Here is a 12681-nt window from a genome sequence, read left to right as displayed (position 1 = left end):
TGATTAGACAATTAAAACGATACCTCCCCTTCCTCCATAACCATTTGGCAAGTGCCAGAACTCAACCCTAACATGACAACTGAGGCCTTTTATTAGGCATAGGCTGGAAGTAACGACTCTCTTTCATGAAAATCTTAAAAGCTATCTTTTTCTGCGGCTGAGTTGGGTGCAGCAATTGAACAATAGTAACATGCACAGAAATTTGAATAGGGTTTCCATCAATGTCAAAGACATCTGCTTTCTGGCCTCTGAACCTGCCAGGAGCTGGTTGGAGGTTCTTTGCACCATAACTCTGGGCACCATAGCGTCACCAACCTATAGAAAATGGGACTAGATCCCTTTGTGGTCAAAAGTTCAGTTTTGGCCCAAATTTGGTGATGCTTTGTTACTGAAGGAGGCCAATCTGACTGCTGACCTTTTATGACCTTTGAAGTTTTTCCCCTATTTGAGGCACTTTTCAGTGGAGGATTTTGAATAATCTCACAGTGTAGCATCTCCTGGTATTGCGGAACACAACCCCATTAGCGGCTAAGGACTGTCATGTAGCTAACCTGAAGTACCTGTAGGAAGGTTCCTGTGCTCCACAGATACACCAGAAATGGGAGTGTGTTTGACCCGGCCGCTATGGCTAGGAAGGTCTGATCTGGATGTGTATGTTATTGTTGTGAAAAGCCTGATTAGACGATTAAAACGATACATCCCCTTCCTCCATAACCATTTGGCAAGTGCCATAAATCAACCCTGACTTGACAACTGAGGCCTTCTATTAGGCATAGGCTGGAAGCAACAACTAATTTTCATCAAAAGCTTAAAAGCTATCTTTTTCTGTGGCTGAGTTGGGTGCAGCAATTAAACAATAGGAGCATGCACAGAAGTTTGAATAGGGTTTCCATCAATGTCAGAGACATCTGCTGTCTGGCCTCTGAACCTGCCAGGACCTTTTGTGACCTTTGAGGTTTTTCCTCCTGTTGAGGCACTTTTCAGTGGAGGATTTTGATTCATCTCACAGTTTAGCATCTCCGGGTAATGCAGAATACAATCTTGTTCTTACCGTTTCTCAGTTCAAGTTTCAAAATTATACTGTCTTTTCCTGCTCAATGGTCCTCCAGAGAGTTCAGCAGCCTTAATGAGCTGAGCTCTGCTTTCATCCTGTCACCAGCCCGTTAACCCCATCATCCCTGCTGTTACCAGTCTGTTTTCATGTCTACCTGTTACCTGCTTCTCCAGGACTCTTCTGCCATCTACACATTGTTTAATTGTTTAATTAATTTTAATCTACACATAATTATATTACAAAAAATTTCAACATCATGTCTAGCTTGAATATCATGTTCCCTGTCTGGGCATTGAATAACTCTGAAGGCATATAACCATTTTTATTTATGCATAAAGCCTGAAAATACATATTTGGTTGATACTGATTCAATCTATGTTTTGCCTACACTATAAAAAATGTACTGCCTATATATTAAATAATAAACTGATCACTAAAAAAGGCATTCAATCTGGTAAGATTTGGGTGCAGCGCCAAAAGAACACCTATAGGGGGAGCAGTAGAGAACCAGTTTGGTGGAAACCTGAGTGCAGTTGCAGAACTATACACTAGAGGGACCTAGTGAGAAGAGAATTGTGAACCTTCAGACTCATTTTACATTAAAAATGAGGACCTTTTATAAAAAAGACAGAGTAACATCTATATGGCTAGTAGAGCTCATTACTATATGAAAGAAAGTGAGGACCAGGAAAATGTCCTCACTTCCCAAAATTGACCTCACTTTGTTGGTTAAAAACTGGTGATGGTCCTCACTCTGACGCAAGAACAAACACACACACACACACACACACACACACACACACACACACACACACACACATCTATATATATATATATATTACATTACATAAAAATATTTTATTTTGTTACTACCATACACATCTCCTCAGCTGCTCACCTTCCCTGTTTTAAAATGGGTAAGACTGATGAGAACGTCCTCATGACAGCAGAAGTCAGCTGTGCACACTGGGGGAGTTACCACGTCAGGTTTGCAGGCTAGAGAAGGCTTGCTGCATTTTCAGTGCTCCAGCATGACAGCTATTTCTGTTACAAGAGGCATAAATAGTTCCTTTCACATCTCAGATACAGATCCAGGACGTCGGCCGCTATCGTCGGCGTTGCATAACAACTTGGATCTAGCAGACAAAGGCAAGGCGACGGAGAGGAGCGGGATGGGGTGTGTAGGACGAGAACAGATAACAGTGACACATCGCTGAAGGAAAATTTTAAATAATCCACTTGTTTTGTTATGAGGAAGATAAATAAGGATGCTTTATGCTATAGTATGGCTTCAGCATAAAAAACTGTCAAGATGCAGAGACTAGGTTTGCTGTAGCACCGTATTTGTGCTCTTTTCTTTGCATCTGATTTCTCCTCTGGAGATTTTTTTTTTTTGTCTGCACAGCAACATACAGTTACACTGTACTCTTGAAGTTAGCCAATAGAACCTAACCTAAATTTATATGTAGCTATGTTAGCAGTAGACAGTTCTTTGAATCTTCATTTTGTACATGTACAGATTAATTGGTCCTGGAGGCTAAAGCCAACATCCAGCCCCAGTGGAACCTGTTCTAAATCGCAGACAACTTCCTCCTAAAAAGCCTCTCATGTCAAAAAATGTATTTCTTTGCCCCATTTTTTTGTTGACATTTTAAATTACTGTCATATTTGAATTAGCGAGTTAGTCACTCAACACAGACCCACTTTTGAACAGCCATTAGCTGTACCCTCTAGAACAAACTGGTTAAAAATGGGAGTTCAATTTTCAGATTTGTAACTTCAAACCATCTTCTAATGTACAGTGCTGCTTTGCTCGTTAACGCTGACGCCTCTTAATTTCTGCATCTCTTATAAGCTCCATTAAGCCAAATGTCAGCCAATGTTAATTTGCATTCTCAATGGACTAATTTGAAACTATAATTTTGTTTTATTACTTTACTCTAAAAGGCTGATGGTGAGTTCTTTGACAATAGGGGCCTTGTTTCTCCCTAATGGAAAAAAAGTACCGCCAGGTTTACATACATGATTGCTGATTTGCAGATGTTGGTAGTGACTAATTACATTTACTGTGTTACATTAACTTGAGTACTTTTCAGAGAAAAATAGTAGTAGAGTAATTTCACTGCTCTATACATTTTACTTCTACTTGAGTAATAATAATTTAAAGAAATACCACTCTAACATGAGTATATTTTCTGGCTGCTCTACTCACCTCTAGTTACTTCACTGAATGAAGAACTTAGTAACTGAAAATGCACCAGACACAGATGTAAACCTGCACAGTTTATGAGAAAGTAAGACTTTTTGTTTGTACACAGGCTTCATTGTTCAACTGTTATTTCAATCTGCTGAGCTTGCTGTGCTATGTGGAGATTCAGTGATTATACAGTCAGTGGAAGTGCTTTGTTATGCATTACTGTAAGTATTGGTTGAAAAGATTTTTGTTCTTGGAAATCCGTTTTCGAAGAACTTGAGTCAAAATACATTTAAATAATGATACTCTTAGTTGAGGGCAATTTTTAGCTACTCTATCCACCTCTATTTGTAATTTAGGGTCTTTGCATAAAGGTTTACTCCTTTGTGGTTAGTTTATTGTTTAAAGCTTGTGTTCCTTCCTTTGTGCATTTGGTTAATTCTCTTTTAGTGTTTGGCATTTCCCCTATCTGATTTGTAAATCTTACAGAGTTTTAGTTCAGCTCCATCTGAGCTACCTGTGCTAATTGGTTTATTTTCTTTCCCACAGCTGTTCTGAATTTCTGAGATTAAGTACACCTGGTTTTAATATCACTCTCCACCATTTCCTCAGTATTTAAGCTTTTTGGTCCCCATTGCTCACTGCTGGAGTCTTCTGCACTTCTGGGTTGGACATCTTGTTCTCCCTGTGCCAGTTTTGTAAGTTTGTCTTGTAACTCCTGAAATCATTGCGTCACATTACCTCTGTGTTTCTGTTCTACCGGTGCTTTGGTCCTACCCAAAATTTAACCATGACACCATAACTTTGGCATGGGGGGTGAAATCAGAAACCAGCATATCAACTACATGCTGGTTATATGATATCTCAAGCACAAAGGGGGAAAATCTATTAGTCTGCATCACAAAATGCACTTTTTTTTTTGAAAAATTCCTAAATCAGTCTCAACACTGATCAGTTTTTCAGCAGGTTCAAACTAGCAGATGACAATTTGAATAATCAGTACAACTACATGAAATGCTTAGATGCCAGATTGCTCTGATTTCCTCCTTCGGTTTGAGTTATCATGAGTTGGCAACACACCAGTTTTTAGATGAGCTTTCTTCACTTTTAATTAACTCATTTATGTGCTATTGGAACTAAAATAACAAGAACTACTAGGCTGAATTTTATAAATATTTCAGTAGAACTCAAGACTTGCAAAAATAGACTGATATTCTTAGTCAGTCTTTTCTCTAATTACTGCTGACATCATCTGTGACCAGATACTAACATCATCTGTGACCAGATACTAACAGTTTTATGTAGACATTTTTCTCCTTACCACATCGAGCAAATGGAAATGAGCAAGTTCTGGTACAAACAAGTCTCAACTTTTGACTTGAAAAGCACATTATTAGGGTAGAGCAGAGAACTGAGTAAATTACATGAATAGTTGGAATGTTTTGCAAGATGTTCTTTAAGGGTATTAATGTAATAGGTGACCTCAATAGAAAGATGTCCAACCATATTGGTGGTATGACAAAGGTAGCCAGTGTACAATTTTTTTTTCTTTTATATATTGGCATAGAGCTTTAAAGACAAAGAAACCCAGAAGAAACGTAAAGGGGATGGCTACAAGTTTAACTCATGTCAATCAACTCTGCAGTCACAGCTGAGCGATCAGCATCTTTAGCTTCTGCTTCAGTGAACACCAAACTTCATGATGTATTCCCAGTGCTATTCCAGTCTTTTCCCTCTAGGAATCATATATCTCTTTGCCTTTTTTAACACTGGATCTTGAGCCTTTCTTTATTGTTTTCCACAATTCGCTGGGAGATGCTAATAGCTGTTAGCTGGTTCCTTGTTTATTCCCCGCTGCACATGCGCAGTATCGTACTTCCGTTGCTATTATAAATATAAATGAAGGGCTTCATTTACTAACAAACTGAGCAAAAATTATGCATAAAACACCAAAATAACTAATACGCCAGCAGGATGGTATTATCTTTCAAAAAACTTTGTATGCAACCAAAGTTGCATTCTGTTCTGTCTCTCTTTTAGGTCGGTCGTGTTTTTCTCTCCTCTCCAGCTTTCATTCCCCCTCCCCCTCTCCTGCTTCTGCTGCTACGTCTTGTCTTTCTGAGCACTTTCTTCATATCAACCAAACTCTAAAAAACATAGATCTGGTAAGCTGGTCTCTGAATACTATTGATACAATTTTTTCGACAGGTAGGCAACAAAAGGGGGACCTGTCCGGTTCTGATTTGACTAATTTTGTGGGATACACCCTATATTCTTGGATGGAAAACGGTGTGTCTTTTGACTTTGTCATTCCTGGACGTTTGAAATGTTTGCATGTTTGGATTCAGGATACTTGGATTTCTACTTATTGGATTTGGTGGATTTTAGATGTATCAGCAAATACAGCGGATTTCGGGAGCCATTTGGCCTTGATCAGGCGGCCGGCTGCAAATAACGCGCTCACTAAGGCAATGAACGGACAGATCTGGAAGGTGGGGGAGCAAAGTCGAAAAGATGGATGTGCTGGTACGCAGACTGGCTTCTGTGGTTAAACTTAAGGGGAGATGGGATAAAATCTGGAAGTGTAACGCGGAAAAGCCCAACAATTTGGAATATTGGATTTCGCAATTTGGAGCCAGCAAAAGACTTAAAGCTGACAGGAAATCAGTGCAGCTTGTCTCATAACAAATAACATATTTGGACTATGCCTTCCCTATCTAGTCACTCCTGGTTTGTTATGGCGTAGAGTGCTCAGAACTCTCCCCCGCTCCCTCCTCTCCCGCTGACATCTGCGGATGCTTTCTGAACTGTTGGCTGGCTGATAACATCGAGGACAATGGCCTCTGGAGAGTGTTCACGGAAATATAAACACTTTCACCCAAACAGACACACATAACTGATGCTCATATAAACTGATGAACTTACACGCAACTAGTCTCAAATGTTTACCTTCTGCTATGTGTCTCGTCTTATTTGTGCTTTTTGTGCAAGAGGTTTTTGATATCTCAAACTGTATCCTGTAATAGGATAAAGTATGAGGTATGTTTTTTTCCCTCCCACCTTCCTTTTTTTTGTGGCCTCTATTTTTCCACAGAGTAATGGCAGTGCCATGTGGGCACCGTGTAAAACGGTTCCTTGGCAGCAAACCTTAAAAAACAGTAAAGACACATTAAAAGTAAACAATTTTAACATTCCTGCCAAGCCTCTGTCTCCGTTCGGTGGACTTTGGGGCATCCAGTTTAAAGCAGTTCGAGCCAATGACAAGGAAGCGGCTCATTTGGGAGTCCAGCCTGGGTGAGATTTTACACAGGTCTCCAGTGGGCTGCGTTAGGCTTGTAGAGCATGGGGATCTCTGCACGGCCTGTCAGAGGTGTGGCTTGGCTCCAGGGTCAGCTTTCTCCTGCACAGCTTAGCAAGATCACAGCTGCTTTTATTTTCACAGAAAGCGCACTGTACTTAGCTTTGCTCTAGTCTTTGGGTCACCAAACTCCATTCGGACCCAGGGTTGCTCTTGTGTAGACCTTCTCCTTACGAGTGAAACTGCAACAGTCTCACATTTCCAGTGGCTTTCAGCCAACAGTCCAACATCCAAGTTCTCTCCTGGCTGATTTCCCAACACATATTTACTTTTTTGTAAAATCAATACTTTTATTCTCCATGGCTCTAGACATTCTGTGGGTGTATTATTTTTGAAAACTTAATCGTTTTGATGAAAAACTTGTGCTTATTACCTTTTAACATCGATCCCTTGTTAAAGTGTAGATTGTCATTGTCTGCTGATATAGGATTGATTGTGTGTGTGAATATGGGAACACATTTATTTAGTGTTTTTTTAAATAGCTAAACTTAGCTAAAAATAGAGGTCTCCAGATGAAACTGTAATTGAGCTCTCGTAAGGGCAAGAGCTTACAATTCCAAAACTTTAGTAATTTACTCAAACTGCTTCCAATACAAAAAAAAAAGAAATATCCGATTGTGTACACTTCAGGCAATGTTAAAATTTCCAGGTAAAAAGAAAAATTATATTTTAGTTAAAAACTGGAAGAAAACTTACTTGTACGGTGGCTTATAATGTTAAAGTTTACTTCTAATAATCTAAATCTAAAATACATGAAATATCATGAAATGTGAAAATAAGAATAAAAATCAATGCAGTTTTGGAAACTTGTAGATGGGATTCTGCTTGAAAACCTAGTACCTAGAGATGTCAAAGCAGGACTCAACTATCCTTGTATTCATAGATTCGTTAAACATTGAAACATTTATTGTTAGAAAACATATTTCAAAGTGGAGATTCTTAAAATCTTTTTAACCTAATGAAGGTACCTTGTCTCTTATTACAATATAATTTTACCTTTGCACTGTCTTGTTCAAAAATGCTCCCATATCGTGCATAGTTTTTGTAGAGTTCAAACCACAGAATAAATCTACACCACAGTACATTTAGGCTTTTTAATATACAGTTTTCAAGATAAAGTTCTTTGATAAACAAAGGGACGATTTTTGGCTATATAAAAAGCTATTCAGAAACAAGTGACTAAACTTGGAGACTACAGTGGTTGTGTGCTTACATTTTTAGGTATCAAATACAGACACATTTAGCTCAGAGTGAAGAGAGTACTCACAAAGTTCAGAGGAAACGTCTCACTGACTGATTAACAAGATTCACTTCATCAATAGTTTCAACCACGTTACTACACACTGAGCCATTCATGAGCTATACTTCCAGAAATATGCAAAATAATAATCAGGTTCAGAAGCCAGGTTACGCATCAGCCCCACCAGTAAACACTTCCTTGTTAAATTACAAAATCTTTATATAAATGTATTAAAGTGAGAAAACTAACACTACAAGCTGCACAGTGGAGCAGTTGGTGGTTGCCTAGCAGCAAGAAGTACCTGGGTTTGAATCCCAGCCTGGGGTCTTGGGGCATAGTTTGAATGTCCTCTCAATCCAGGCCTGTGTATTAAAGTGAGGAAAAACCATGTCTCGTAGAGTAAATGATGGATTCATACATTGGCCCTCAATAGTGGCACTTTTAGTGATTGTAATAAAGAGTTGCCACATAGATTATAGGGCGCTGTGCTGCAGAGCTGCTCATACTTGCCCACTTAGGCAATTAACTTGATGAAGTGCAGCTAGCACCAACCAGAGGCTACATCCACAAAAAGGGCTATGAGCTCAATGTGTAGAGTTTGTCTGAGCCAAAGGGGCGGCAGTAGTTATGGTTTTATTTTTATTGTACGCATCTTCTAATGCTGGAGCTAAAAGTAAAGTGGCTTCTGAGCTGAGACAGATTCCCAGAGAGAGTGCAACAACCACAAGAGACAAAGAAAAGGTGTTTGGCAGTGCAGAATTGTATGCAAAAAGGTCTTCGCAATATACAGTATACCAATAAGCATCAAACCTGGGTCACCATGTAGTTCATGCAGTTCAACAACAGATGCAGCTTATTCTGGTCACTGTAAGAAGTTTATTCAGAACATTTTCTAAAATCCTTTGTGCTAAATGTTGATATATAACATTTCTTTAAAATCTGCATATGTCTTGGGTTCCAATAAATGACCTTGTATTTTTGACCCTCATGTTGACCCAGGAATGATTAGTAGACTCCAGAAAAAGACTTACAGAACAAGACACTTGTAAATGCCCTGTGAAGAACACTTCATTAGTTCCTCTTAAAAGCTCAAGTAATGACACTGCGGGGGGTCTTGGAGGACAAAATGTTTTTTTGCACTGTAAGATTGCCGCTGTTGAAAGGCTACCTGTCACAGGAAATTTGTATTTGGTTAAACTATTCTTTGCAACAACCCTTCTTGACAAAAAATCTTGCTTATTTCCCCTTACATTGACACGTTTTGTAAGGAAAAAAAAATTCTAGGTTGATCAGCAGAGTAGAATATGTTAGCTGTGCCCATGAAATTCTAATTTTGGTGGAGGCAGAGCTGTGGCACGAGCAGTGTCTCCCTCCCCCACCCATCCACTCACAAACCCTTATCTCTATTCAATAACTATGTTTACTGGGACAAAAGTAATCAGAATAAAAGTCCAATTGGAATAAAATGAATAGCATAAAGAAGACAATCAACATATTATGATCAGATTAAGCTCAATCGTAAAGAAATTGTATTCCGAATGAGAAGGGTGGTTTATGCTAATTGAAAATCTGATCAGTCACAATCCCTTATCTCTATCTTATCTCAATGGGACTGAACTGTCTTCTATGATATCAGTGCTCACCCTAAATTAATTTATCAGACTACCTGCAGAATTTGGGAGTAGAGGGAATGGAACGGCCTTCCCGCAGTCCTGACCTCAACCCTATTGGCGACCTATAATGTCTCCTTGCCGTTTGTTTTAAAGTTACCCAACTAAGCAATCTGACTGATTTGTTATAAATGTTGGTTGAAGAATGGGATGTTATGCCACAGCAGTTCGTGACCAAGTTTGTTAAATGAATGCACTGTTAATAGTTTAGAAAAACTTCCGCTTAAACAAAAGTGCATCCAGCAAAACGGGAAAAGGCTGGAGTGGTGCTGTGACACTGTCAAAGAAACATGCTAAAAACACCAGGTTTGCGCAGAGAACTCATGTGAAGTAAACACAGCACCATGGCGGGGGATCAGACACAGGGGACAAGAAAGAGTCCAAGGCGGCTACTAACAGCCATGACAAAGCCGCAGCATCGGATGGTGCCATCTCTATTTGTGAGCGTTAGGCGCATGTAGGTTACAGAGAGAAGCGAAGCTAGGACGTCATTGTTTAAAAAAAGAGGCTCCCATGTACACATGGAAAAATAAAACCGGCATTTATAAATGTATTCGCTCAGGGACCCGGTTTAAAAAATGATAATTTATGGTCTTCCCAAAACGCCGCATCCATGTGGACGCCCAGTCTAAACGACTAAAAACCTTTGCGGATTCAACTAAACTCGTTTGTGTTTCTTCAAACCTCAGTCGTCCGATCCGATAAGTGACACCAAATAAGAGTCGATGGCAGAATAACTTTTTTGGCACTGACCGTAATTGGTGAGGTTTTCATAGATGCAGCCACACATACTGTACTGCTCAACCAACAAATTACTTTCTTACAAATGTGCCACTATTAAAAAGATAATAAACTTTGCAAGGATGTAGGATTTCGTGTCAAGAAGCGTTACAAAAAAGAGATGCTCAACAAAACTAAGATATAAATTTAAATATATAAACCACTTTTTTGTTCTATTTTCTATCTATATTTTATTCCTACTTGCTCTTATTCTGTTTTATTTTGCTATGTTTTAATCATGTAAAGCACTTTGCATTGTCTTTGTACTGAATTGTGCTATATAAATAAATTTGCCTTGCCTTGCCTAAATCTAGATTTACTATGGCTATCTAACTGAATTATATGGTGTGGCACTGTATGTAAAGCACAGGTGATACGACCTAATTACTTTAAAATTGGCTAAGGATCTATTTCTAGCAAGCATTTTCACTATTTATTTTTAGCAATAAGTTCTTAGACTTTGAGGCCTCCTTGCCATTACCCTAATCTTGCTTTCCAATCCTTCTACAAATGTGGACTTCCGAGAGTCAAGCGGCAGTCTGTTTTACAGTACAGAAAAATGAAAATGGCAGGGAAAAAAAACTCTTTTGTATTTACATTTTGCAGTAATGGATTATATAAACATAATTTATTGCATAATCACAATCCGGTTCTAGTTTTCATTTACAACATATTGTAAAAACCATAATTATCTGTTTTTATAAATGACATTTGTTGACATAATTGTGTTTATACTTTTGTGTTCTGTTGTAAAAAATAAATTAAAAAAATGAACTATCACACCTACTGAAGTGTACAGTCTGTCAGTATCTAACATATACCTACTAAACGCTACTAACTGTACTGTAGAATAAAATTCAATTTACTCCAAATTAAGGCAAGGTCTTTTGAACCGGCTGTATAAATTATTTCATGTTTTTTAAGGGAATTTGTCACAAATATTTGTAACGTGTTCTAGACCTGGAACCAACATTTGCAGCTTGGTTACTTGTGGTTCTAAGGAGAACATTGATTTGTTGATCACAGCGCATTTATCAAAAGAGCACCAAAGAAATTGTACAGTATATATACAACCCCCAAAGTGTAAGGCATAACACAATACACAAGTATAGAGCAGAGTCCCAAGTCAATCACTTTCAGTTATATACTATAACTACCCACTTCACTGATATTCACTCTATTCAACTCAATTTGTAGTGTTTTTTTTAAACCAATAACATTTGGCTTCATTCAATTCAAATAAAATGTCTTTATATCATTGACATCCTTTTTCCCCCTTATGTCCATTTTTGCAGTACTCTGAGACCAGCTCCAGTTTCTTCTGGGTCGACCAGATATTTTTGTACAGCAGTCCTAAAAGTCATTCTCTATAACCAAATTCCACATTGCAGACACCTGTGGGATATTTTTCTTTTGAAATCCACCGATGTCCTGCGCTATTTAGCTATATTTTTTTTATTTTTTTTTAAGCCTTAATCCCTTATGTGCACCGTTATTTCATAGGAACTGTACATTTATACTGATTCAGTCTGTAAACACAGTTGTGTACTTGTATAGGCAGTGTAGGCCTTTTAGTAGGATGTTGTATCTGAGTTTTTGTACAAAATACACACACTAATAATGAATCATCCTCGTCTCGTTAACCAACAGTGGCACAATTTCAAGGTGATTAGGATTCAGTATTTCTCTCTTTAGCTGAATGCTTCAGGGTTCCTTTGTGTATAAATATTATTCATGAAGGCAAAGGACATTTATTTTGGCTTTTTTTTTTAAATAGCCATACTGTTAGACACTTATTGGCACCCTTGAGAAAAATGTGAAAAAAAACTGTTGCCTTTTAATGGATCACCATAATCTTACTCTGATTATTTAGTTCTAATCTTATTTTTATTTATTAAGGCAGAAAGGAAAATAAACCCATAATGAGTCATGTTTGGTTTTTAATAAGAGCACTCTAACAATTCCTATAAATTTGAATGTAACAGTTTTTTTATGTATTACTAACTTTTTTCCAGGTAAATTGATTTAGACTATCTCTGAACCTTTTAAATATTAATGCAAAACTTCTGCTAAACCTCTGAGGAGAGCCTGATAAAACATTTTCAGGCTGAGGAAAAGGCTACGTGTGTTTGCATTTCACAATAACTGATCAAATCCAGGCTATAAGTTCAGTTTTAAAATTCAAAAAGAAGAAACAAGAGCCAGAAGCAAAACTAAGAGTGGATGTATTTTTGAAAACTGTTTTAAAACTCAAAAGTCTGCATTAGCTCCCATGTCACTCATCCTTAAATGTTTTTTAATGGCATTTAGATCAGTGAAACATGCGGGATTGTCCATATAAGGGATGCTATAGAAGGCTTTTGTGAGAAGGGGGTTGTGAACAGC

The sequence above is a fragment of the Fundulus heteroclitus genome, chromosome 17, assembly GCF_011125445.2.
Source record: "Fundulus heteroclitus isolate FHET01 chromosome 17, MU-UCD_Fhet_4.1, whole genome shotgun sequence".
NCBI lineage: Eukaryota > Metazoa > Chordata > Actinopteri > Cyprinodontiformes > Fundulidae > Fundulus > Fundulus heteroclitus.
Note: the sequence above shows the minus strand (reverse complement) of the source record.